Source organism: Microtus pennsylvanicus, chromosome 4 (genome assembly GCF_037038515.1).
Source record: "Microtus pennsylvanicus isolate mMicPen1 chromosome 4, mMicPen1.hap1, whole genome shotgun sequence".
NCBI classification, from domain to species: Eukaryota; Metazoa; Chordata; class Mammalia; order Rodentia; family Cricetidae; genus Microtus; species Microtus pennsylvanicus.
This window is the reverse complement of record NC_134582.1, coordinates 103829437-103855874: the sequence shown is the minus strand read 5'-3', so window position 1 is coordinate 103855874 and position 26438 is coordinate 103829437.

Below are 26438 nucleotides of genomic sequence, written 5' to 3'. Positions count from 1 at the left end.
GACACCAGACATACTCCTCTGTCCTCCCCATGTACACAACAGGCCCATTTGCCTCATTTGCCTTCATACATGTGTGTACATAACACGCTCTCTCTCTCTCTCTCTCTCTCTCTCTCTCTCTCTCTCTCTCTCTCTCTCTCTCTCACACACACACACACACACACACACACACAGAGCTAGATAAAAACAAAAACTGTCATCAGAAGAATAGAAACATGTATTTCTAAGCCTTTACAATACAGCATTTTAAATGGAAAAAGTCAACTAAGAAGAGACAAAATGACCTAACATGTACAATATACGCCACACACACACCTTCCAGGCAAGAGACCCTCTACCATTTCTTGGAGTTGTTCTGTCTTTGGCAAGTGCTCAAAGGGGATTATTTTCATGTTCTTTTTTATCTCAGTTCTTGAGCACCTTTAGCATTTCTAAAGCAGTTCTAACTCCTGGGAGGCTAGTTAGTGCCAAATTTTGAGACAGGACCTAAAAACTGATTCTGGAAATATTTTACTAAAAGAAAGCAAACATATTTTCAGAGATTTTCGGTTGTCAGGGCACCAGGTATCAAAATTGAGCATCGAAAAGATAAAAGTTATAGCCAGTGGGAAATAAGTTGAGGTTAGGGAGCTCTGAGTGTATGATTATCTTCAAATAAAGTGCTCAGAAATACTAAATACTGTTTATACCATGCTTTAGCTTCTAACAGCATCTGCAGGTGATAATTGCTATGTAACCCAAAAGTTATACTGTAGTTTTAGGAAACCACAGGACTGTACAATATAGAGATTTATATTTATTTATCTATTCCATATAGAAAAATGAAAAACTGATAGACTTGATCAAGATGTGGGAATTTTACATAGAATGACTTTCTCCACATTTTCACTAACCAAGTCGCCTTGTCCTCTTTTCTAGGACCAGTATAGTAACTTCTCTGAGCTTGCCTGTGAAGCTGCAGTAGTCCTGCATGAGATAGAATTTGATACTATTGGGAAATGCCACGTGGTTGCTGGGAAATAAAGATTAAGTGGTGAACTGAGTCCACGACTGTGGTGAGGTGAGATCAGAGCAGTTAGGTTGGGAAATACAATTGTCTCCTCTCATGAGAAAAGAAAAGCTGTCTTTCATCCAAATCTGTAACAGAGCTGGGCAGAACTCCTGAACAGCACACCCAGCTGACGGCCACCTCTTTTAGGAGAATACTTGGTTTATGGGGCTTTGTAGCTGAGATTCTTTGGAAGAAAATCTATGAAAAATCATTGGACGGAAGTGGTATATATTATGGGTTAGTCTTCATTCTTGATATGTTCTTCCTTCCATATGTAGGGATCAGCTATTTCTAGAACATTCCTGATCTCTATTAATGCTTCAATTTTTCCCTACTTGGATCAGGGGGAGCTGGACTGAATGTGACTGCTGAAATTAAATGGTCCAGCTTCCTCCGAGGTCACATACTCTACCAGTAGGGTAGGGTACCAGGAAGGTCAACGTGTAGTCTGCTCTTTTGTATCATGGTCAATTTGTCTAGACTCACCCTCGTTCTACATGCAGGAGATCACTTCATGCCATCTAGAGTGGGATTGTATGGGAGTCAGGTTCCATGATTCCAGAGCAGCAGGGTCCTTTACCGAGGACAGAAATCATGTCGTACAACCTATGCCCGTCAGTAGAGCAGGAGCCAGTTCACGTCAATGCTTATGAGGTCTTTTGTACATATTGCTTCTATAACTATAAAAGGCCATGTGTGATGGAGGAAGGTCATTGGTTAAAATAAAAGAAGCTGCTTGGCTCTCATTGGTTAGGAGATAGGTGGGAGGAGTAAACAGAACAGAATGCCGGGAGGAAGAGGAAGTGAGGTCAGACTCGACAGCTCTCCTCTCCGGAGCAGATGCCATGCTCCAGGCACCTGGGCAGACACACACGATGAAGCTCTGAACTAGAATCTTCCCGGTAAGACCGGTGCTCACAGATTGTTAGAGATGGGTTGATTGGGATATCAGAATTAGCCAGTAAGGGCTAGAGCTAAGGGCCAAGCAGTGATTAAAAGAATACAGTGTCTGTGTAATTATTTCGGGGGTAAAGCTAGCCGGGCAGGCGGCTGGGGTTTTGGGGACGCAGCCCCACCGCTGCTCTTATTACTACACATGTGTTCTAAAAATTATCTAGGAATTTGTTGAGTTTTGTCCTATCTGCTAATTTTGTATCTCACTTCACATTTTGCTCAGATGCCAGATAGTAACCTTACCGAGTCCAACATGTTATGTAAACTCAGAGTCAAAATACTGTCAGATAACCCAAAGTGTTAGCCTATGTCTTCTACCAAGAGACAGATTTAATCCTACCCTGAAAAAATTTCAAAGTGAGAGCTACATTTTATCTTTGAATTTATTTATAAATTTTTGGGAAAGGTAGCAAAAAGCACAATCAACAAGTTCTGGGAGGAACCAGACACAGTGAAAAGAAACAGAGGGGCAAGTCAACACTGAAGTGAGTAAGTACTGTTGCCCAGTGCAGGAGCACAAGAGTGGAGGGCACTTTGGAAGAGTGGATTTGGGAGTTGATATTGTATCAACTGATGCTTTGCATAGCTATTTATTCATGAACGTTGAGCTAACATAGCAAAGCAACAGTGTGAAACACGCACATGCACACACATGACACGAGCATGCACACAAGCACACACATAGAAAGAGATAATTTACAGAATACCACAACATACTGCTTTCAATGAAGAGAGATTGTACAGAGCAAAATATGTTTTCAGAGATTTTATTATGTTGGATTGAGATAATGTTCAGCAGTTAATCCACAAGGGACTATATTTTATAAAGAGTAACTCTAAGCTAGTGAATATGAAAACCACTAGGAGCCTTGTCTTAGCTTCATTTTTGTTTCTGTGGTAAAAGTACCCTGACCAAAAAAAACTTGGGGGAGGAATGGTTTATTTTAGTATATAATTTCATATTGCAGTCCATATCGTGGGGAAGTAAAGGCACCATGAACATGAGACATGATATCACACTAAACCAGTAGTCCATTCTCAGCTTGCTCACTATACTTATGCAATCCAGAATCACCTTCCTAGGGAACTGTGCTGCAAAGAGTGGATTGGATCTTCCCACTTAATTAAGAATCAATTAATAATCCCCAAAAGAGAATGTCTACAGTCTAACCTGTCCTAGAACATACCTCATGAAGACTCACTTTCCAAGTGGTTCCAGATTACGCCACCTTGACAAAACTAACCATTAGAAGGCCATTATAAATTCAGAAGAATTATATAATTCAACCTCTACTCAAGGAATCATGAAGGCTTCTTATCTTCTGAAAACTTACATAAAATTTCCTAAAAAGATGTGGTCTTTCAGACAATTTAAATATTTCCTTTTCTTTGTCTTGGTGTCTCTCTAGTTAATTATGAGTTCAAAATCTTCTCTACCAATTTTAATGCCTTTTTGTTTTTTGTATTAATTGTTGAGAGAAATGTGTTAAATTCTATCATTCACTATGCTTGTAGGTATGCTTGTTTCTTCTTGAGTTTCTATCCATTTTCTTTGGCTATACTTTTAGTTTGTGTTTTTTAACACAAATACACACATTCTTGTTACTTCCTGGTAACAGTGTACCTGTAGCTACATTAATTCAATATATTCTGGTCAGAGTTTTCCTAACCTATTTATATATACCTCTATTTCCATCTATGTTTTCTTTGGTAAATGATTCTGTTTTAACAGCATATACATGGATTTTTAAATTCTAGTTAGGAAAAAATTGTCAAATTGTCATTCTATTGAAGAACAGAGTCTGTTTATATTGTGTTGCTAATTTATGTCTACCTTGGCTTCTGTGTCCTTCTATTTCTTGATCAAGACCTGCTGTGATTCTTTTTTGCTTTTTCCTTTTTTCCCCTTCCCTTGAGTTTGTTATTCTACCTTCATTTCTTTCTTCTCAGTCAATATATCTCCAAACACTTGCTCTACACTCAGTGCCTGGCCTGAATTCAAACACACACACACAAACACACACACACATGCACACACACATCCACACACACAAATTTAGTATTCATTCTAAAGTTAATTGGTCCAACTGTTTAAATTTAATTTCTTCCCATGTAAGTACTTCTGTCTCCATGTGTTTTAGTTCTGTCTTCCTTATGAACTCACACTAGCTTATAATCTTTAATTCAGTGAGATTTTAGGGTTTCTTGCTTCTTGTTTTTGTGAGACAGACTCTTATTATTTAGTTTGAAACTTGCTATGTAGACCAGGATGGCCAGGAACTCACAGCGATCTGTCTTCCTTTGCTCTCTGAATAACACACCTAGCTTCCTTTACTTCTGATTCATACTTAAATCTTACATAAATTGTTATCCCTTAATATGTATCTTTGAAATTTCTTACAGTGAGAATACACTATGTTAAGTTTTTTTTAAGTTTTTATTTTTCTATTTTTAAAGCTTATGTTCATATGTTATTCATAAAATCAAAGTTTTTGTCTAGGAGTTTTTGGTTAACATGACTGTTGGAATAGTTTTGACTTCCTTGTCACTTCTTTGAAGATAATTTGTCCTTTCACTTGGAGGTTTTAGAAATTTTTCATTGTCTCCATGCTTTTTGGAATTATAACAGGGTGTGGATTTCTTTAAAACTTCTTTATTTAAGATATTTTATATTCCTTTGATTTTATGAATTAATATCTTCCAAAATTTATTATTTAATATCTTTATATTCTTTACACACACACACACACACTCCTAAGTAAATAGGAACTAGAGGCAACCAAGGAATTCTGATGGAGAGAGATAAATTGTTCCTCAGGCAAGAGCCTGGAAATTGTTTATTCAATATCTAGTGGTCATTCCCCAAACCACATTTTTGCAATATATCCAAAAATGTTGTCTATGTTTTCTCTGGTCCTTTTTTTCTTGTAGACCACGAACACTTGCTTAAGTTTGAGGTTTCATTCTGAGTCTTTTATTTTAGTTGCCTTTTCATCTTTCTGTGCTTCCCGCAATACCTGCATTCCAGCTTGTTTATTCTCTCTTCAGCAGAATCAATTATGCAACAAGTATGCTGAAATTCTACTCAGTGCTAAACTTCATTTACTATATTTTCCTCTGCTGAGATTGCAGTTTGTTATGTTTCAAGTATACATTTTATTTTAAAATAATTTATTTAATTACACAGAAGTCTGTGCATGTGTTTCAGGTCTTGTGGAGGCCAGAGGCATTAGATTTCCCCTGGAACTGGATTTACAGGTCATTGTAAAGTCTCCTTTATTGGTACTGGGAATGGAACTTGAGAACTCAGTGAGAGCAATATCCAATGATTGAGCCATCTCTCTATACCCATGCTTTGAAACTTTACACACTGTTTTAAGTCTGTGTTTTACTCATTTGAATTTATCCTTTAAGTATGTTCTATTTTATGCTTTATTATTCATATAATTAAAATCTTTTTATTTTTTTATTGTTTTTATTGAACATATACACTTTTCTCCATGTCCCTCTCTTCCTCTCCCCTTCCCCTCTACCCTTGGTCCACAACCCCACAATTTACTCAGGAGATTTTGTTTTTCTCTACTTTCCATGTATATTAGATCCATGTATGTCTCTCTTAGGATCCTCTTTGTATTCTAGGTTCTCCAAGATTGTGAATTGTAGACAGTTTTTACTTTGCTATATGTATGAGAGCCACTTATGAGTGAGTACATATAATATTTGTCTTTCTGGGTCCGGGTTACCTCATTCAATACGCTGTATTCCAGCTCCATCTGTTTGCCCACTAATTTCATGATGTCATTACTTTTTTTTTCTGTGTAGTACTCCATTGTGTAAATGTAGCACATTTTCCCTATCCATTCTTTAGTCAAGGGTCATTTAGGTTGTTTCCAGATTCTGGCTGTGACAAACAATGCTTCTGTGAGCATAGTTGAGTACATATCCTTGTGATACAATCGAGCATCCTTTGGGTATACCCAAAAGTGGTATTGCTGGGTCTTAAGAAAGGGTGTTTCCTAATTTTCTGAAAAATCACACACCATACTGATATCCAAAGGGCTGTACCAGCTTATATTACCACCAGCAATGCAGAAGTGTTCCCTTTACACCACAACCTCTCCAGCATATGTTGTCATCAGTTTTTTTTTTGATGTTGGCCATTCTTATAGGTGTAAGATGGAATCTCAGAGTTGTTTTGACTTGCATTTCTCTGATGTCTAACAATGTTGAGCGTTTTTGTAAGTGTCTTTCAGCCATTTTAGATTCCTCTGTTGAGAGTTCTCTGTTTAGGTCTGTACCCTATTTTTTTTATTAGACTATTTGTACGTTTGATGATCAATTTCTTGAGTTCTTTGTATATTTTGGAGATCAGACCTCTGTCTGATGTGGGGTTGGTGAAGATATTTTCACATTATGTAGACTGACGTTTTGTCTTGTTTACTGTGTCCTCCACAGTAGAGAAGCTTCTCAGTTTCAGAAGGTTCCATTTTTGTTTCTCTCAGTGTCTGTGCTGATGAGGTTATATTTAGGAAGTGGTCTGCTGTGCCAATGAGTTCAAGTGAACTTCACAATTTCTCATAAGCTTCAGTGTGTTTAGTTTTATGTTGAGGTTTTTGATCCTTTTGGACTACTAGAGTTTTGTGCATGGTGATAGATATGGACCTATTTTCATTCTTCTTCATCTTGATATCCAGTTGTGCCAGCACCATTTGTTAAATATGCTTTTTCCATTTTATATTTTTTTCTTCTTTGTCAAAAATCAGATGTGCACATGTGTGTGAATTGATATCTTGATCTTTGATTCAGTTCTATTGGTCCTCTTGTCTATTTTTATGCCAATACCAAGCTGTTTTCACTACGGTAGCTCTGTAGTACAATTTTAAGTCAGAGATTGTGATGCCTCCAGATGTTCCTTTATAGTACAGAATTGTTCTGACTATTCTGGGTTTTTTGTTTTTCCCTATGAAGTTGAGTATTGTTCTTTCAAGGTCTGTAAAAAATTTTTCTGGGATTTTGATGGGCATTGCATTGAATCTGTAGATTGCTTTCGGTAAAACTGTCATTTTTTACTATGTTAATTCTACCTATACAAGACCATGGGTGATTTTTCCATTTTCTGGTGTCTTCTTCAATTTCTTTCTTCAAAGATTTAAAGTTCTTGTCATACAGGTCTTCCACTTGGTTGGTTAGAGTTACTCCAAGATATTGTATACTATTTGTTGCTATTTTGAAGGGTAATGCTTTTCTGATTTCTTTCTTGCCCATTTATTACCTGGATTAAAGAGGGTTAATGATTTTTCAAGTTAATTTTGTATTCTGTTACATTACTTAAGGAGTTTATGAGTTCTAAAAGTGCCTTGGTAGAATTTTGGGGGTTACTTATGTAAACTATAATATCATATCAACAAACAGTGAGAGTTTGACTTCTTTTCTGATTTGTATTCCCTTGATCTTCGTTTGTTGTCCTATTTCTCTAGCTAGAACCTCAACTACTATATTGAGTAGATATGGAGAGAGTGGAAACCCTGTCTTGTTTCTGATTTTAGTGGGATTGCTTTGAATTTCTTTCCATTTAATTTGATGTTGGCTGTCGGCTTGCTGTTTATTGCCTCCATTATACTTAGGTATGTTCCTTGTATCCCTTCTCTCTCCAAGACCTTTATCATGAAGGGAGGTTGTATTTTGTCAAAGCCTTTTTCATCATCTAATGAGATAATCATGTGGCTTATTTTTTCAGTGTTTTTATATGGTGGATTACATTGAAAGATTTTCATATGTTTAACCACCCATGCATTTCTTTGATGAAGCTGACTTGATTATGGTTGATGATTTTTCTAATGTGTTCTTTGATTTGGTTTCCCAGTATTTTATTGAGTATTTTTGCATCAATGTTCACGAGTGGGATTGGTCTGTAATTCTCTTTTTTAGTAATGTCTTTCTGTATAGTTTGGGTATCATGGTAATTGTAGCTTCATAAAAAGAGTTTGGCAATGTCCCTTCTCTTTCTATTTCATGGAACAATTTGAGATGTATTGGTATTAGTTCTTCTTTGAAAATCTTGTAAAATTTTGTGCAGAAACCATCTTGTCAATTTGGCATAAGCTAAAGTCATCTAAGAAGAGAGAACTCGAGATAGAAAATGCCTTCATAAGACTGACCTATAGGCAAGTCTGAGGAGTATTTTCATGACTGATGAACTCTGGATTGTGTTGAACAAACAAATTATTAATGTGAAATACTATGCATCTAAAAAACTAAATCAAAATGTAAAAATACACCTTTGTATAGGGGTTCTATGGAAAAGTGGACAAACTGTAATCTAAAGGTAACTTATCTAACATTCTATAAAATCTAGTTACTCTTTTTATAAAAAATGTGTAATAATTTAATTAATTTCCTTCTTAATATGCTAAATAATTTTAATATGTAAATTTTTGGCAATTTACCTCTCGATTTTATGTAAATGTAGTAACTCAGCCTTCCATGGCCTTGTTTTTCCCTCTTGACATTTACTTAATGTACTTTCTTATTTACCTCACAATCCAGTGTACCTTTCACTAGATTCTTTTACCCAAAAGTACATATTTTGCGTACACCAAATTGAAGTTTCAATTTTCTCAAGGGACTTTTAAGAATTTTTTTCTGCTCTAAAAGAAAAAGCTTCTAATAGCTTTCAAGACATACATGTCTTATTCTCCTAGTTTCAACAACCTAAAAGCATATTTAATAGAAAAATATTGGTAGACATTTTGAGATGTGTATTATGTTTCTATGTTTAAATCTTAACAGAGTAAGAAATTTATTCAAAGCATGTTGTATATTTGGCATGGATTTCTATATAAAGATCAGAACAATTGCAGATTATATTTAAAAGTATTTCAAAAGTAATTTAATTTTAATGATGCTTGATAGCATTAAATTACATGCCTAAGTAGAGAAGCTAGTAAGTAGGAGAGCTGGGGTTAAATCTCATGTTTTCTCTGTATTAACACAATACAGAGACAATTTCTCCTATGTTATTTCATTTATATGTGTCCTGCTTATTATTTGTTGATTGTACATTCTCAGAAATGTGTCATTAGACTATTCTGTGATACGAACACCAAAGGTGTGTCCATACAAAGTAAAATGATGACAAGATTACTAGGTTGACATATGCTATGAAACCATTATAAATATATATTAATGTCCTTGCTCAAAATGCGTATGTGTCACTGTGTTGTCCCCACTTACATAGTTCCCCTTTAGTTATTATTAGATATTATTGTGATTTTTTTCTTCTTACAACTGATCTCCATCCATGCAGAAAACATTGAAGACAGTGCAGTCATGCAAGGGTAAGTATTGAATGGATCAAAACTCCAGAACCAGAAACACAGCATTTGCCAGACTAGAAAGAAGGAAGTTACACTGAAGGACAGCATGTCTTCCAGGGATTACATCAGGTACTCTACCTAGTCCTTCTCATTTAATTTACACAAACACCTTTGCTAGATTATTTCCCTCTGTTGTGATGTGCTACCTGACAAGAACCAGCTTAAGGTAGGAAGGGTTTGTTATGGATTATAGCTTGAACCTACAGTACATCATGGCAGAGAGTCATGATGGCAAGAGCAGATTTTGACTGTGGTAGAAGAAGCATGAGGCTGCTTCGTCACATCTGAAAGGACAAGTAGGCAGAGACGTAGTAACTGAGCTAGAAGTGGTGACTCAGCTTTAGTCATGAAGGCCTGCCTCTTTGAGATCCATATCCCCCATCTGGATCCCCAAATCTTAAAGATCTCACAACCACCAGAGACAATGTAACCAGATGGGAACTAAGTGTTCAAAGATATGAAATTCACATTTGAATCATAACACATGTATTCTAGTTAGTTTTCTATTCCTGTGTTAAAAACCCATGACTGCTTGTCCCAGTCACCTTTCCACATGAAGGGAAATGAGGACAGACATTCAAGGCAGGAACCTGGAGGCTGAAACTAAAGCAGAATTCATGGAAGAATGCTGCTTACTGTCTTTCTACTCTTGGCTTGCTCAGTTTGCTTTCTTATTCATACCAGAACCACTTGCTCAGGAAAGGCATTGCCCACAGTGGTCTGGGCCTTTCCACATCAATCATCAGTCATGAAAATACTCCTCAGACTTGCCTATAGGTCAATCTGATGAGGGCATTTTCTAGCTCAAGTTCTCTCTTCTTAGATGACTTTAGCTTATGCCAAATTGACAAGACACTAGCCAACACAATATCCAGCAATGTATTTTATACATACACTGTTATACATGAAGAAACTGAACTTTGGCAAGGTTAACAGTGTCTATCACTACCTATCAAGCCATGCCAATCACTATCATTAGAAGTAGCAAACCTAGCAATTAAAGTTCAACTAGATGAGATCCATGGTAGAAAGCAAGGAAGCTAAACCTTTTAAGGTTTCTCAAGAACTTCTTGAATTGATAATTGGAGCAAAAGTATGTCTAATTCCAGATGCGGAATATTTTGTAGCTCACAGCTTTCTTTTAAATGATGGTTAAATTAACATTATAAAAATTCTTTAAATACATTATTGGATTTTAGTACATCCTTTGCAAGAATGCCTTTTCATTATTGCTTATAGCATCACCCTGGAAGTCACAGCAAATGCTATAAGACAGAAAATAAAAGAAATGTATACATATACATATGAAAACATTTCCTTGTTCACAACCAACAATATTATCCAGGTTGACAATTGATTAAGAGCCTCCTGGACCTACTAAGCAGTTACAGAAATGTTGAAAAGGTAGGACTGGTGCTCACAAATGGAACACATTTCTATATTTCAGTACTGAACATCTGGAATTTAAAATTAAAACCATCCAAATGAAACATTAAAGTATAAATCCTATCAAGATAATATAAAAATCAATGTGTAGAAAATAATAAAACCCTAAACAATGTGTCTATGAATAAGTAAGTCACTGGAGAGCCAGGAAGTCTTGTTATTTTCAAGATTTCCATTCTCAACTTCATCTATAGATTCAATACAATACCAATCAAGACCCCTGAAATGGAATAAATGCATTCCATGTAAAGCCTAAATGGAGCAGTCAAGGCAAGAAAACTGTCATCAGAATAGTGAGGAGTACAGTTAGAGGACCAGGCCTACCTGTCCTGGAGAGTTTTGTGAAGTCATAGTAATACAGTGTTTGTCTGTGAGATAACAGACAAATATGTAAATGGAACTGAGTCCAGGAATCAGCCCACATAGAAATGGACTCCACTGGTTGTTGACAAAAGGCCACATCAACTTAATGAGAAAACATATTGGTTCCCAGCACATAGAACAGGAATGTGTTTGCTTTCATTTACAAAAACCTCAGTATATGAGGAGACATTTTAAAAACTTTTAAAGTCACCAAAAATGTAGCATAGACCTCAGTACAAACAAGATACAATGTTATGCAGCTCCTCCAATGTAACACTGAAGAAATACTAGTTACCCCTGGACATGGTAAAACATAAATGATACAACTGATGAAAGAATGTGTAACTTCAGGGTTGCTAAAATTAAAAACTTTGTTGCACTAAAGACCAAATCAAGAGAATGAGAAGATGAGAACATATTTGTAGAAGACATATTTGATAAAAGATTTATTCAAATATATGAACCACTATTACAATTCAATAAAGAGAATAAATAGCCTGATTTAAAAATGAACACAAGATCTAGGTACATACTTCCCCAAAGAATATATACATGTAGTAAAGAAGTACATGAAAATGCTGAATACCATATGGTGCTAGGGAATTTCAGACTGAAACAAGGAGGTATCAATACACAGTCACTAGGACGGCCAGTATCCTAAATACTGGCAGCATCAAATGTTAATAATGATGTGGATGATCAGGAACCTATCGATGGTGGAAAGAACTGCAACCTGGCATAAGGACTCCAGAAAGCAGAATGGTAGTTTGCTTTCTTTTTGTGAAGCAAGGTCTCATTATATACCAGGCTGATGATGGTATCTATATCTTGACATGACTTTGAACTTCTGATGCTCCTGCTCCTCCTTCCATATTGCAAAGCTTACCAATACATGCTACCAGATCTGATTTATACAATTTCAGGATAAAACTTGTGTTTTCCTATACTCTACATTCTACAAAATATTTTCAACATTCTACAAATCTAGTTACATTCTCAGTCCCCAAACAGTTTACTTTTCCATGCCAGGCATGTTCTAGTCTTGGTAACCTGGTGCCATACTCTGAAGGAAGAGCACAGCAATTGATTGTCCAGTGCAAAATGGGTCAGTTCTAAAATCATACATGTAAGTAACATAGTTACTTTCCTCTCATGACTTGGCCAAGTTATTTATATTTATTATACAAGACTTAAGCTAGTTACAATAGGATATTTGTTCTAATTGTATATAACTTTGTAGTAGGTTTAGAACTCTCTTATTTAAACAAAAGGGGGAGGTGCAGTGGGAAGGTTTATAGCTAGCAACTACCCACCTACTGTGGCATAGCCTCATAGACTATTTACCTAGATGTGGAACCCTTAATAAACACTGGTCTATTTCTAAGTTCTGAGCTAGTGTGGGATTCCTTTTTTTTTAAGCGTCTGATCTCTCCATCATCATTATATCTTTATATGTACTCAGCAGGTTATATGTGAGAATACATATATTTACAAAAGTACACATGTGTTTGCAATGACAATTAGTGAAAATGAGGCCATGAGTTGAAGCAAATAAGAGTCCATGAAAAGGTTTGGAGGGAGAAAAAGGAAGGGAAATATTGTAGTTAAATTTTTCAAAAATAAACAATGACACCAACACCAAAAAAAAAAAACCAAACAAAAAACAAATGAAGCCTGAAAAATCTGAAAAAGAAAGGAAGACAATTAGAATGAGAAGTGAAGGAAAAATGAAAGAAAGGAGGGAGGAAGGGAAATGGACAAGGTGGAAAGAGAGATACCAGCAAATGGCGGAAAAAAAAAAAACAATGGAGACTATGTTTCAGGTAAGAGAGCATGTGTTGAGAAGCATTCAGGATGAAAAAGAACAGAAGGAAAATACTTAAAGAATCAGTTGTGTTATGGAGGTGAGAGTGGGCATGAAACATGAGGAATATACAGAAAATGATACATATATATTCATGATATGGGATCAAGAATGTAGGCATGGTAAAGCCTGAGGGACTCTAGGTGTCAATCCTTATAGGTGTCTTCTTGAGCAGAGAAAGCCAGCAGCATCCTCTGTGACCTGGGATACACTGGGCCACTCTAGGCTGGCTGGACTTCTGCAAGTGCTGATGGTGCAGAACAATTCTGTATTCTGTCAATTACGTTTTAAGTAAATGCTAATTGGCTGGTAGCAGGGTAGGAAGTATAGGTGGGAAAACCAGACAGGAAGTAGAAGTGGGGCAATGAGAACAGGAGTATTCTGGGAAGAAGGAAGCTCTCTCACAGTCCTGCCCAGACCAGGGAAGCAGGATATGACCTGCAATGCTGAAAGCGGTACTGAGCCATGTAGCTAACATAGATAAGAATAATGGGTTAATATAAGTTATAAGAGCTAATACAAAGCCTGAGCTAATGGGCCAATCCGTTTATAACTTATGGAGACCTCTGTGTGATTTTCTTTGAGGCTTACTGCCTGTGGGAACTGGGCAGGACAGAAACCCCAACAAGCAAGGGCCTCCATGTTACATGCTGACTCAGAAGCTTTGGGTCCTGAGGTTAGAGTGATGAGTATGGTTTGACTCAGGTTACCTAATAGTCAGCTACGGGTGGGATATTTGATATGAGTCATTATCTCAGTCATAGGCAAATCTACAGTTTCCCCTTGTCAGGAATGAGGAAGCTGGCACCCTATTGAGGTGTCATCAATGTTGTCCTGGTTAGCACAGGTGAAAATAGCAGACTTATACACCATCTTTTGGAACTTACTTTCTTTGTTTAAACTGAGCTAGAAAGCACAAATAAGAGGTCTTTCATGGAAGTTTCCCACAAAGACTAATGGTTTTGCAGTAGCACTGATTTATCATCCAAGAGACCAGTTCATAAAACAGAAATGCAATGAAATATAATGGGGAGTGGTTTTCCCTGTCCCTCCGTGCAGCTCTTATTGACATTAACGGGACTTGCACACGATTTGGGGAAGGGGAGTCTGTAAGGTGTTTCCAAAGGCTTTATATTTAGACAGATTCAATGAGAAAATCCCATGTGTTTTCTTCAGGCACAAAACAGAATAAAAAGAGAGACACAAGGCCTGTCCTTGGAGATTACTGTGCCTTTTGTTGGTGTAATTTGATTTATTTTCCTGTTCGGGGTAGGAGAACAGGACAGGGGAGCCAGGAGGTTCAGAGAGAAGAGGGTACTGTTTTTATTATTGCAACTTAACGTGCAGAGAATGAATTTGCTATATCATTTCAAAGTACGCCTTTTAAAAGGGCATCTCTTTTGTGTCAATTTAGCATTCCACATGGCATATTTGACTCCACCCCCAATTCTGACAATATATAAAACCATATCAGAAGGGGGAAAAGTAAAGATTTTTTTCACTCCGAATTCAATCAGACTTCTAAGCCTCTCTGGAATTGAGGCAATTGCTTTTTGCATCTGGTTTTTCTTAGCGAGTACTGTCCTTGAGGTTGTTAAGTGTTACCTAGAGGATGACATTATTCCATTCATTTTTTTAATTAAAAAATGACACATTTTCATGGTACAATACGTGAAAAGTACACAGCATTCAAATATAAAAACCAATGATAATATTACCACCCAGAAACAGTACCATAGTGCTATATTGTGGACAACACTTATGTATATTTTAAGGAATTAACATTTTTAGATCTTGCCTTGTAAGTTGTTTTATGATAGTCATTTCTCCATGTCTTTGTAGGGCATTTGAAAACATGATTTCAATGGCTGGATAATTAACTACTTATTAATTAATTATGAGTTTAGGTTGTTTCTACATTTTTGCTAATAACCAGATTTCTTTTTTTATAATGTTTTGTGCATGAAATTGATATTCAAGTCTTACGGCTTTTCACATATTTGCCATGTTGGTAGGTAGAATTATTCTAGCTTAAACCTTTTGTTTTCATTAATTTGATTAATAAAGCAACTGAGCAGTAACTCAAATATTTATTTGCCCGTGAAGACATTATTTGGTGAGTAGAAACATTTTGTAACACCACATAAATCCTCCCATCTCAGGCTGGGGTTTGCTTTAGCCTGGATTTACGTATCAGTTCTGAGCAAATGTTTTAGGGCTGGAAGCTACAGGTTTTATTAGAGAACGCATGGAGACAGCTTGTCTTTAAAAGACACATTATTACTCATGGACTAAGAAAGAAATTTCCATGTCCACATGCTACCAATGTCTGAAAAATGGGTACACAAGGATCAAAACTCACATTCTCAGTAGTCTGGGAGTCAATGTGCTACCTTGAGACGGTGGGTCTCTCCGTACCAGTTACATCCTTAGCTAAGGTAGATGAATGGGCTCTGCTCAAGGGCCAGAAGTTCTCAGCATAACCGAGTAAAACTCAAATGCTGGAAAAAAGCTAGAGAACTGTCTCAGTGACCACTGCTCTTGCAGGGCACTAGGGTTCAGTCCCCAGCACCCACATGGCACCTCATAACCCCCGAAACACCAATGAGTTCTGAGAAAACTGATGAGCTCTGTGGCCTCTGGGAACTCCTGAATACACATGACACACTTAAATTCAAGAAGAATCACACACACACACATACACACACACACACACACACACACACACACAACAGAACCAGAGAGAAGTAGACCTTAAAAACGGCTGAAAAAATATATTTTGGAACATTCAAATAACGGGGGATATCACCTCTAGAACATGCCCAGAGTCTTTTTTCTACCTTACTTCCCATTTTCCACCTTTAGCACCGAGTTCTAATCTGAGAGTGACAGTAATGGCAAGGCCTCCAACAGCCATGAAGCACTCTGTCTCAGGGAGCATTAGCCAAGTTCTCATAGGGCAAGACTCATAGATGGGGGGGGGCGTGTTAAGAGTGAATTCATTCTACACAGCAGTCACCCACATTCAGAGGGCCTAGTTTGGTCTTATGCTGGTTCCCCAGCTGTCAGTCTGGGGTCAGTGAGCTCCCACTAGCTTGAGTCTGTTTCTGTGGGTATGCCCATCATTGTCTTGGGCCCATTGTTGATAATATGGGAGAAGGTGTGGGAGTGGGAGGGCAGGAGGGAGAGGGAACTGGGATTAGTATGTAAAATAAGAAAAAAAGGAGAATTCATTATATACTACTTCCTTTATTTTCTTGTTGTTCTGAGTTTCAACAAAATCTAGTTTTTGTATTCATTCCGTGCTATCTAAAAGGCTGCTTGACACACTCCTGCTGGTGACAGCATTAGGTTTACATTCTTAATCCGTTCAACTCCATTGGCCTGTGGGCTGGAAGATAAGCTTGATTTTATTCAACCCATTGTTTATCAAAATGTGGATAAAGAAATAATTCCTTCTTTCATAGGAATACATCCACCCATACAGTTCAGAATTGCTGTACTAGAATAGAGCCCAAAGAACTAAAAAGCAAAAAAGGAAGTATTTCAAGTACTTTCTTTAAAATGCAAAGGTTTTTGAAGATAATACCTCGCCTCTTCTCCCCTTCTTTCCCTTCCCTTCTCTTCTTTTATCTTCTTCTCTTATCTTTTTATTTTCTTAGACAGGGTTATACTAACTAATTTCCAACTCAAGATCCCACTGCTTTAATCTACTGAGTACTGAGGTTAGTATGTAACCATACCTGGCTCTATTTTATTTCCATTTTCTCTTAAATATTCTGGAGCATTAAACAGTTTTGTATCAGGGCATATATAACAACAGAATCAACATTTGTCTTCTCAAAGGCAACCATTTTTGGTTGTGTTAGTTATTACATCTCCAAAGGTGTGTGTGTGTGTGTGTGTGTGTGTGTGTAGTTATTAATACAATTAAAAATATTGAACAAGTTATTTAGTTAGGATTCATGTTTTTATATGACTTTTGGTATATTTTTTATTTCTCAATACAATTTAAAAATTCAGAAGCTTGTTATGATACATCAAGGTTTTATTTTTCTGTTCTGTCACAGTACTTAACATAGTTTCTCTTGAATTTTTGTTTCCGTTTGTTTCTCTTGTAGAGATAAACTCCTTCAAAAACACGTTTCTTGTCCCTGTTCTTCCACTAAACTCGGACAGAACTCTTTCTTCCTTTTAATCATGACAGAACCTTCTAGAAGACTGTCTTAGCTTTTCTCTCCCTTGAGCATTTTGCTTTTCTATTCCTTGCTGTCATTTTTGTCTGGTTTGCAGAGGGCTCTAGAAGGGAAGCAGACATTTGTTATCTAACCTCACAGAGGTGATGCCCTGAGTGATATCTCTATGGATGGGTTTTGACCAGAAGCATAAGAGATGTGTCCAAGGAATAATTTTGAGGTGGGACTTTATGAGTGACATATCTTTGTACAAAGAGGTTAGACAAGAGGGAAAGGCGTAAAGGGGAAATGGCAGAGTGGAGGAAAGGGCCCTGGTGCTGTGGAAAGGGACGCTTCTGAAGGCCAGGGCAATGGGTTCTACAGCATCCCATTGGCAGGCTCCTTAACAACTCATAAGGCGGGGAGAGAAAATACAGGATCCTTTTTTTTTTTTTCTCTTAACCATGTCAGCACTTGGTGGAAGGCTGGTCAGGTAGGGAAGTGAGCAGATCACCTAGAGGAGGTAACAGACTTTCATAATGCACCAAGTAAACTGCCTTCACTTTGGGGGAAGACATAGCAGTTGCTTTGGTAATGGTCCCTGGAGTGGTTATGGGAGTAATTTGATTAGTTTTCAAATTAACACTCTTAACTAACACAAGTGTATTTCAAGCTTGGAAGCATGTAACTCAATCCACACAGACGTTACTTTCCTGGGAAAGTCTCCCTCTGACAAGGTGGCTGCAGGAGAGACTTTTTCCTTTCCCACTCTGTTCTGCCTTGAGCCCCACTGTCACCATTTCCTCTGAGGAGGGCAGTAGAGACCCACTGATGAGGCTGTGGCTGAAAACTCTTTTGTTTCTTTTTCCTGCTGGATTTGCCTTCTTTCCCTGCATAATTTGATCACCCATGCTCAGGAGAATCCTGGTGTCCAGGGGCAGGTTTCCAATGACTATAGCTCAGCACAGTTGTCTTTAAAAAGAATAGAGTCACAAATGCACACTGTAAGAGTGAAATCTAGATCAGGACACAGTGCTCACCTCCCCCGTCTCTGAAGCTTCTAAAGCTGCCTTGGCCACTGGAGGTCTCAACTACTGTAGGAGTTGATCTGGAACTGGGGTCCACGTCTCTAAATACTGCAGCTGTTCATGTATGATTCAGCCATCCTTCTGCTCACAGTGCATTTGCCTACACCCCCAAAAAATGTACCTCTAGTTCTTGTTATCTATCACATGAAGAGTCCGGTTCTGTCTCATTTCAAATTGAACCCAAATCTGAATAATACTTCTTATCCTTTAGCAGAGGATTTATTTAATTTCTGAATATTTGCCAAATATTACACACCATGCTAAATTCCTTGAAGGAAACAGAAACACCCGATGAAGGAAAATCACATAAGATCATACAGGAAGGAGTGCAGCGAGGTGAGTTTAAACATGCTGTGGCACAGACACTGCACACTCTAAGATGCAGATACTGGTAGCAGCAAGTTCTGGACAAAGAAGTGGAATTTGACACAGGCCTCTAAGGTGGGGTGACTAGCAAGGCTGGAGGACATTGGTCTAGCACTGGACAGTACACTCACTCCCACAGACTTCAGGGATCATAAGGGTTTTATTCAGCATCTGCTAGTGCCATAGCCACTATGATTAGATTGGATATTTAATGCAGTTCAGGTGTTTTATTAATGATGTAGAATTAAAATTTCTTAAGGACACCTAGAAGGTAGAGCTTATGTTTTATTTTTGGTTTTTGAGACAAGGTCTCTCACTTTGTAGTCCAGTTAACTTCAAACTCCACTCATTCCTGGCACCTGAGGCTGCAGCACCCTGGAATAACCAATAAAAAAGAAGAAACTCTGCCAGTTGTTGCCTGGGTACCACCTGGGTCACATTTCTGAAAACACCCCAAGTGACTGGTGAATGGTCAGACCTGAGTCTAGATGGCTGATAGAAAATGGCTGAGCCTTGTCTTTTGTGTACACCAATCTGTCTGTAACTGAATAAAGGAGGTGTTGCCAAAGCCAAGGTAATAAGCCAGAGAAGCACAGACCTGCAACTGTGTGAGTCAGACAGCATCCAGGCTGCTCAGCACTCACCAAACCCCTGTGTCCCGGGTGACAATGCTTAACTGTCTCTAAGCCACACTTCCCAACTACACGAGATTTCATAATCCACTTTTTTAAAAAAAGAAACGAAATGAAGCTTAGTTAACAAGAGACCTTGTGGGATGCTACACCACCAGTGAAGAAGTGATGAGTGCTTTATAAACATTTTAAAGTTTTAGGGTTCATTGATGGCTGAAGGGAAAGGGCTAAATCCAAAATCAGATGTCTTATTGAATAGGCCCAGTTCCTGCAACCCTCGACTTCCTTGCTCAGGAATTACTTTTCTGATTTTGGGTCAGGCGAGTACCACTCTCTGCATCCCTTTTGGCCACCCGCTCAGCCTGGTACCACATCAGAAAGGCATACACAGTCATGCTGCTGCTGCTGCTGCTGCTCTAGGCATCTGGTGATAGTGAGAGGGAGGTGTGGCTGTAATAGGTCTTTAGAAAAGAATGCATTGATTTCTCTGTGGATTTTTTTTAAAGGCTTTGGGACATGACTGAGGGAATGGCTAATTACTATTTATGACTGTTTCATTCAGAGCTAATTGCCAGAGCTGCCACAGACAGTGAGGCCTTCACGGCAGCACTGCACCAAATGTGCAAACACTAATAAAATGGTCGATGGGGCCAATTCTTTGCACATAAGTCCCAAGACACAGTCAGTGTGCTTTTGCATTTATGCATGAAAGCATGTATAAATACTCTCTCTCTCTCTCTCTCTCTCTCTCTCTCTCTCTCTCTCTCTCTTACACACACACACACACACACACACACACACACACACACCATGATCCAGAGGTAGTTCTTGAACTCTCTGTGGTTTTTCTGGGTTTAGTAGAAGTTATATAGGATTTTGTGTTTTTCTTGAGTTAATGGGATGATCAAGGACATGGAAGTAGTTTGGAAGAGAGAAGTTCTCTAGTATTTTATTAAGGAAAAAGCAGAGAGTTGCCCTGTGGAGACTGCTCCCCCAAGTAAGGCTTGGGTTTTGTACTCCTTACTTCTTTTCCTCCTTCAGATGAATTCAAGGAAGCTGTGGGTTATACAGGGTGACCCTGGATGTGGTACAGGTAGGACAGTGCACACCTAGTGAACAATTGTTGGTTTGGACTTTGAAAGACGTTTCCCATATGAATCTCCAACACCAAGCACAGACCTTTGCTGCAGAGCTCCTTCTGCTGCTTCAGCCAATAGCCTTTAAGATACCTGCCCACTTGGGCATGGTCTCTCTGGTTTGAAAAAGCAGCGGTAACATGTGTTTTCCCTTGCTTCCTTCCAATTCCACTTGTGGCTACCAGACTCTTTTCCTGGTCGTGCAGGGGGGCTGTAGTCTAGGATGGTGATCTGTAAGTTTTCCCCTTTAAATAAATAACCCCTTTTAAAATCACAATTCCAAACTGGCGAGGGATTGTTTTGTGACTTACTCCTTTAGACCTTCCTCCATGCACTGTAAATGGAGAAGAGGACCTGGGGAGGTATTCTAAGACCCTTCTTAAGGGAAGCCTGTCTTACAAATTGCCTTCTCTTCTCTTCTCTTCTCTTCTCTTCTCTTCTCTTCTCTTCTCTTCGCTTCGCTTCGCTTCGCTTCGCTTCGCTTCTTTTCTCTTCCCTTCCCTTCCCTTCCCTTCTCTTCTCCCCTCCCTCCCTCCCTTTTCTCTTCTCTCTTCTTTTCTCCACTTCTTTCTCTCTCTTCAACTCAATCATCCTTTCTATCTTCTCCCTCCCCCTAATTTCTCCTTCTTTTCTATCCCCTTACCTTCTTTCCAGGTAGAAAGTAAAGTGTATTGGATGAGGGTATATTAAAGAGTCATTAACAGATAATCAGTATGGTGTCCGTGAAATGTTAGTCATCTTGGTGCTTAAAATAGATACAAAGCTTGCAACAGGGTGTTTTAACAAAAACACCAGCAACAACAAAACTAAAACACATAAATAGTGAGAATCCATCTTTCATTTTGACTTTCCTATCAACAAAACCAGACTGATCATAGGTAGAATGTAACGAGCTGGGGGGGGGGGGCGGAGACTCCATAGGATTGTCCCTGCCATAAAGAGTAAGGCTGATTTTTCTCTAAGGTGAAGACTGGGAATGGGCTCCAGGATGATATCAAGGATTGGTTTAGGGTGTCTTTCCCAGGGATGGTTCATTCTTGAGATCAAGAGTGCTGATGGAACCCAAGGTGAGGTTTGGATAGGTGTAAACAAAGCAGCTCCGCCCAAAGTGATGACACCTAAGGACTAGAGATGTTTTCTTAAGAGAAGCAGAAAGAGCAACCACACCCAGGTCCTAAGGAAAATGTATTTTTGTGATCAAACTTTGGTTTCCAGACCCCTGGGTTCCAGGCCTCAATGAAGGTTAGAAGCAGATTTGCCCTCTGATGGGAATTTAGAATCAAGTTCCAGAGCAGTTCCAAAGAAATTCTAACAGATAGAAAGTAGAGCATGTTCTTGATCACTGTAGGTCAACACACATCTGTACCGTTGGTCATCTAGGACATAAGGAAGCACCTCTAAACCCGAATATGAACTGGTAATAAAAGCACAGACATGAAAAAAACAACAATATATGGAAATGGAGGCAAAAGCTTCACAACAGGCTAATCTGAACTGTATAGAGTAAAACTAACAGTCAACCAAACAACCAGAAACCAAACACCATTGCCACTCTTTCCATCCATTGTCTCATCTTGAAGTCAGAGCTTAAGTTTATTTAGATGTAGTGATATTTTGTTTATGTTTTAACAAGTAAAGCTTGCTTGAAGATCAGTGCAGAGCTAAGTAACTAGAGGCCATGGAATGGTGGCACACACCTTCAATTCCAGGACTCTGGAGACAGAGGCAGGGGGATTTCTGTTAGTTCAAGGCCACCCTGGGCTATACAAGATTGAATCTGTCTAAAAGAGAAACAGAGCTCACACAAAGGTGATCCCAATACTTGGGAGCATACACCTTTCATCCCAGCACTAGGGAGGTAGAGATAGGAGTGATATGCGTGGGTGTAGAGATGACTATAAGGCAGAAGGAGGCAGGAACTCAAAGTACTTTGTGGTTTGGTGGAGATAGATGCAGTCTGGAGATGCAGCCTGAGGACAGAATGGCCCCTTCAGTCTGAGCTTTGGTAGAGGTAAAAAACCTCTCTAATGGCCACCTCTCTCCTTCTCTGATCTCCAGCATTAGCCTCTATAGCTGACTCTGTTCTTTATCATTAAGTTCAATTAGAATTTGTGCTATATTTAGGAAGTACAGTAATTTAATAATATTTTGTACCACAATGCAGTTTCTTAAATCCATACTAATTGAAAATAATTGAAATTTGGGTTGGGGTGATAACAATATTTAAGACAGTGTACTGTTCTTTAGAGGGCCCAAGTCTGGTTCCCAGCACCTAGGTGGGTCACAAAGGCCAGCAATTCTAGCTCCAAGGGATCCATTGCTCTTTTGGATCTTTGTGGGCATCTGCACATATGTGATAATCACACACCCAAACACACATATACACACAAAAGTAAATATTATTAAATATCTAAAATTGAATTTAAATGGCTTGGAGTCATAAACTAACTAGATAACAATTCCTGGTTGTAGGTCAGCTTTGTGGAAACAATGGACCAGTTTTCATTGTTTTTTAAATGACTTTTATTTATACTTTAATTTTTCATGTATGTATGAAATGCATTTTGATTTATTAAATATAATATTTAATTACTTTTTGAGAATTTCATGCATATGTACACAGAACGTACTTTGATCACTCTTCCAACTTTTTATTTTAATAATCCACCAATTTTTGTTGCTCTCAACTCATGGTTTATCTACCAGGGCCCACATCCTTAAAGACAAAGACTCTCCCTAGAAGCCATCAACTGTCAATCATTTGTGAACCTCTTATCTTGTTCTGAAACAGCTAATAATTATTTCTCTGGTTAAACTACTCTTCATAAGACTGTTGTGGATCCTGTGCAAGGGACAAGGAGTATAAAAATAACTAAAGTAGAACCCCAGTTGAGGCACTTGGGGATCCCGGAGAAGAGAGATGTAAAGAGAACACTAACCTGTGATGTTGCAAACAGTTATGAACTCCACAGCTGAATCCTTGGCTTTTCCATTTTAATTTCTATTGACACCTGAGGCTGAGATACTGATGCTTGTCAAATATTCCTGCTTTTACAGAAAGATGTGATTCTGCTGTAATTTTTAAAGCATTGTTTCTGTGCCCTTATAAACTAAAATGTAGAAATTCTTTCATTGTTGTTGGTTTTATTTTCTATGTGGATTCTAAGACAATATTGATTTGCCAGGGAAGCTGTGACAAGATCTCATTCCTGGAGGAGCCTAAGAAACAACAATACATTGTCTCACTGGAAACTACATGGCTATGCAGCCTCTGCAGGCTCTAGAGTAAACTCTGCCTCCACATGATATTGTCCTTGTTCATGTCTTTGTGTCCCAGGCCTTTCTTCACAGACACCAGTCATACTAGATGCACAGTAAACTTTGTTGTAGTATAAACATTGTGTTACTAGTTAATTCTTCAGTGGTATTGTCACCCAGTGAGGCCACATTCTTAGCTTCTGGTGGCGAAGATTTATTTCAACATAGGAAAAAGAAAAATAAACTTATTTTCAGCAGAGAACACGATGCACAACAAAGTGTAACTTTCATTCGCTAATCATTTGGCAATCTTTTGTTCTAGAGTGCTGTTTTGAGTTGGTTCACCATTATCTCATGTGGGATGACCTTCTTGGCCTCCTTCAGTATAAGATTCCAATTGAGAAACATTTACAAAAGGATTTATGATACAGATTCTAAGAAGATCTGTAGATAGAGAAAAGATCTGTTTTCATTTACTGAGCCTGAATGCCCTGCTCCAGTGATGTTCATCCCTCAGCAACTGTTGAATTCACATGAGATGGGGTCTGAGTTTCAAGATAACATTAAGATACGCATGCTAATATGTCCACATTGGCCATGGATGTAAAGAGGTTAAGGAGACTACTCACTCAGTACAACATTTGCCCTTCCTGTGTGAACATGAAGACATAGTTGAATCCCTAGCACCCATGCAAACACGTAGGTCAAATGAAAACATACAGCTGTTGGCAATCCTAGCTCTGACTGGTGGAGACAGGAGACAGGAGAATCACTAGAGTGCATGGGCTAGCCATTTTAATGGAAGTAGCAAGTTTCAAGTTCACTGAGACCCTGTCTCAAAACATAAGATAGATAACAGTTATGGAAGACACTAAGCATCAACCTTTTTCAACCTTTGGCTTCCAAATGGGACACACACACACACACACACACACACACACACACACACTCACACTGGGAGAACAAACAGACTCCATGATTCCTATTTCCTACTGTGGACAAGGCAACAAAGTCAAATACAAACATTGTAATGGGCACTGTGGCAGCTTTACTAGGTGGTTTTTACAACAGGTTTGCTGAACTGGTATTTTTAGAATGCTAGTAAACCCTTGTGTAGTTGCTCAAAGTTTGAAATATTGCTTCATTTCTAAAGCCACAATTGAATTACAAACTAACCCTAGGGCAGAGACTTCTACTTTTTTCCTTGTTTCCTGACAGCATTTAATAGAGTTACTTGTATAATATACATGTTCAGTGGTTAACAATGAGCAGTTTTGAGTTTCAGAGTTTTAATCCTTGAATAAAACTGCATTTTGTGGTTCTCAATTTATATTTTTAAGTATGAGTTGCTTATGTAACAATTATATATATACACATATATGTATAACATACTTATTACATATAATGAATATACTGAACCAAGGTCATGAAAACATAATAAGGTGAAGTTTCATACCATCTTTCTTGTTATATTAAAATATATTCAAGAGCTAGGCATAGTAGTGTGTTACTGTGATTCCAGAACCCTGGAAACTGAGTCAGAATTGTTTCAAGTTTATGGCCAGTCTGAACTACGTTTTGAGACTATGCTTCTCCATTCAATCGATCAAACAATTAAGCAAGTCTTTCCAAAATAAAAATGTATATATTAAGGGTGAAATGAGCAAATATACAACTGCACATGGTTTCTATAGGACACTTCTCTCTGCTCCCTTAGGCACACACATTAATTACTTGACATTCTCAAGCAACTGATCCTGTAAGCAGAATGTATCCCAGTCTTCCTTAAAAAATGATGAAGGATTGCTGGCTGGCAAGGTCTTTAGGGAAAAATGTACTGGTGGTACAAGCATGAGGACCAGATTTCAGATTTCTCAGGACCCATGTAATGTTTGACACACCAATACAAGTCTGTAACCCCAACACCCACTGAAACAGTTTACATCAGTTAATGGGAGGTTCACCAACTCCAGCCGTACAGGGATGAAACCAGCATAGGTTCAAACTAGTCCCTCTGAATGTGAGTGACAGTTGTATGGCTGGGCAGACTGCAGGGCCACTGGAAGGGGCCACTGGAAGTGGCACCAGGATTTATCTCTACTGCTTGTACTGGTTTTTTGGGAACCTATTCTCTTTGGAGGGATACTTTGCTCAGCCTAGACATAGTAGGGAGGGACTTGGGCCTTGTCCAAAGCAATGTGCCTTACCATCTATGAGGAGTGGATGGGGGATGAGGTGGGTGGGTAGGTGAAAGGAATGGGAGGAGAAGAGGGAGTGGGAACTGGGATTGGAATATAAAATGAAAAGAAAGATAGTTTGTTTTATTTTTTAAAAACATAAAATAAAAAGGAATTACTTCATAAAAAATAAATTTAAAAAATGCATTACAGTTCCCAGCATCTGCACGAACCTCTTGTGTGCTATCTTTGTGAGTGGCCCCGGAGCACAGAAAGCCTAGCAGCCGTCTTTGCCTTTTTTCCTTCTTTGCTTCCATCTATCTGCTTATTGGCAAACACCTTCTCATACTGTATTAAATCCAATGGAGTCATCTATTTCCTCTTCCACATTCCTCTGTTGCATTCGTTTTTTTTTTTGTTTGTTTTTTTGTTTTTGGTTTTTTGAGACAGGGTTTCTCCGTAGCTTTGCTGCCTGTCCCGCAACTAGCCCTTGTAGACCAGTCTGGCCTTGAACTCCCAGAGATCCGCCTGCCTCTGCCTCCCGAGTGCTGG